Genomic DNA, 2,555 nt, shown 5'->3' on the forward strand with positions numbered 1-2,555 from the left:
ACTATGTTGTGTGCCTCCTGTTATTATATATCACCTTCTTATTTATAGTTGGGTATATTTCTGAGCTACTGATTCATCTGTTTAATCTTGTACTTATACCACACTGTTTTAATTAATATTGTTTTATAATATGTGTTAACATCTGTTAGAGTGAAATCTACTATTATGACTCTTTTTTTTAGAATTAAAACATATGTATAGTGCTCGCTTCGGCAGCACATATACTAAATTTGGAATGATACAGAGAAGATTAGCATGGCCCGTGGGCAAGGATGACATGCAAATTAGTGAAGCATTCCATATATTTTTTGTGTTGTGATGAGCACTGGGTGTTATATACAACTGATGAATCCTTGAACACTACATCAAAAACTAATGATGTACTATACAGTGGTTAACTGAACATAATAAAAAAATTAAACAAATAATAAAGGTTTTTATACCTTTCAAAAAAACCCAAAACATATATATGTGGGTATATCCATGACTTTTTATTTTTATACATGAACTTAATACTTTCTCAAATTTATTTAGTTTTGTTTTAATGCCATTAAACCTGTAAAATAATTTAGTTAAGTGACTTCTTTCAAGTATGTTATTTCCTCATCCAATAACATGGCCGTCACTATTTATTCAGGTCCTCTTTTAATAATGAAGACTCAAATAAAGTTTTCTCTTTTTCTTCATATAGGTCATACTCTTTCCTTGCAAAATGACTTCTAGGTACTTTATATTTTTGTAGTTATGGTAAAGGAAGCCTCTTTTTCATCATATTTTCTTATCCTACTCCATAGAAATGGTCTTACAGTGTGTATTTTATCTTATAGCTTCTTGTTGGACCCAACACTATTTTCCATTTATAAATATTCAATTAATTTTATTAATCTGAATCAATTTCTAAAGTTAAGTAGCTACATAATCATGTTTTTTTTTAAAGATTTTATTTATTTATTTGAGAGAGAGCACAAGCAGGGGTAGGGGGTACAGAGAGAGAGGGAGAAGCAGGCTCCCCCTGCTGAGCAGGGACCCCAATGTGAGGCTCAATTCCAGGACTGTGAGATCATGGCCTGAGCTGAAGGCAGACACTTAACCAACTGAGCCACCCAGGCACCCCTGTATTCATGTTTAAATAATGATATATTACCTTCTCCTTTTGAATAGTTTTACATCATATCCAATACTTGTTTTGTTGCATTGGTTAGAACTCCTAACATGATATTATAGAAAAGTGGCTGCTACTTATGCAATAAGCAGATGCTAAACTCCTTTATATAGAAAAAGTTCCTATGAAAACCAGAGAAAAAAACCAACGAGAGAAAAATAGACAAAGGATATGAATAGACAGTTCAGAGAAAAGGAAATACAAACTCTCAAACGTAAAAAAATGTTCAACCTTATTTAAAATGAGAAAAATGCTGTGGTGCCATTTTTCACCCATTAAATTGGCAAATGACCAGAAGTTTCTTAACACTCTATGTTGAGAGGCTGTGGGAAAACAGGTGTTCTCATCCACTGCTGATAGGAATGTAAATTGATTTAATCCCTATAGAGGACAATTTGGCAATATCTATCTAAATTACAAATGCATCTACCCTTTGACCCAGCAATACTACTCCTAGGAATTAGCCCTGTGGATGTACTTGCACACGCGCTAATTGACCTATGTACAAAGTTATTCATTACAGTATTGTTTGTAACAGTAAAAAATTGGAAACAATCCAAAGGTGTATCAATAAAGAACTGATTAAATAAATTGAAGTGTATCCATGAAATGGAATACTATGCTACCAAGAAAGAATGATGTATCAATTATATAGAAAGATCTTCAAGGTATATGTCTATCACTAACTGAAAAAACAAGATGCAAAACAGTATGTATGGTATTCTATCTTTCCTGAGGACAAAAAGGAACCAAATAAGAACATATTTTTTTATTTGTGTATTCATAAAGAAATGTTGTACCAATGCATAAAGTACTTAAAAGAGGCATTACTTTCTGCAGTCTGGGTATGAGCCAACAGGAGACAGGAGTAGGAAACTTTCAACTGAACCTGCTTATTTTTTTTTTAAATGCTTGAACCATGAGAATGCACTGTCTATTCAAGAAAAACGTGCGGGGGGAAAAACGCATGAAAGCATTACATATTCAACATTTAAAAATTTAAATCAGGGGGCGCCTGGGTGGCACAGCGGTTAAGCGTCTGCCTTCAGCTCAGGGCGTGATCCCAGCATTATGGGATCGAGCCCCACATCAGGCTCCTCCACTATGAGCCTGGTTCTTCCTCTCCCACTCCCCCTGCTTGTGTTCCCTCTCTCACTGGCTGTCTCTATCTCTGTCGAATAAATAAATAAAATCTTAAAAAATAAATAAATAAAAATTTAAATCAATTTTTAAATTGGCTGTTATGAGCCCCTTTTAAACGGTTAGCAGGGCACCGAGAAGTAGTTGGACATATTGACAGGGACTCACTGTATCAGCAGTTATGTTTCTGTGTTGCTTTCTGCTTTGCAGCCCGAAGACTGGATATGCTGAGTTCGAATATTGGCTGTGGCCT

General features: G+C 34.6%; 1 non-coding gene across 1 annotated transcript; it reads left to right on the forward strand.

Moving 5' to 3' along the window:
* Positions 1-200: 200 nt before the first annotated feature.
* On the forward strand, positions 201-307 carry LOC121101117. The gene has a single exon (XR_005833063.1). It is a non-coding gene; the product is annotated as a U6 spliceosomal RNA (small nuclear RNA).
* The last annotated feature ends 2,248 nt before the right edge of the window (positions 308-2,555 follow it).

The sequence above is a fragment of the Ursus maritimus genome, unplaced genomic scaffold, assembly GCF_017311325.1.
Source record: "Ursus maritimus isolate PB19 unplaced genomic scaffold, ASM1731132v1 scaffold_6, whole genome shotgun sequence".
NCBI classification, from domain to species: domain Eukaryota; kingdom Metazoa; phylum Chordata; class Mammalia; order Carnivora; family Ursidae; genus Ursus; species Ursus maritimus.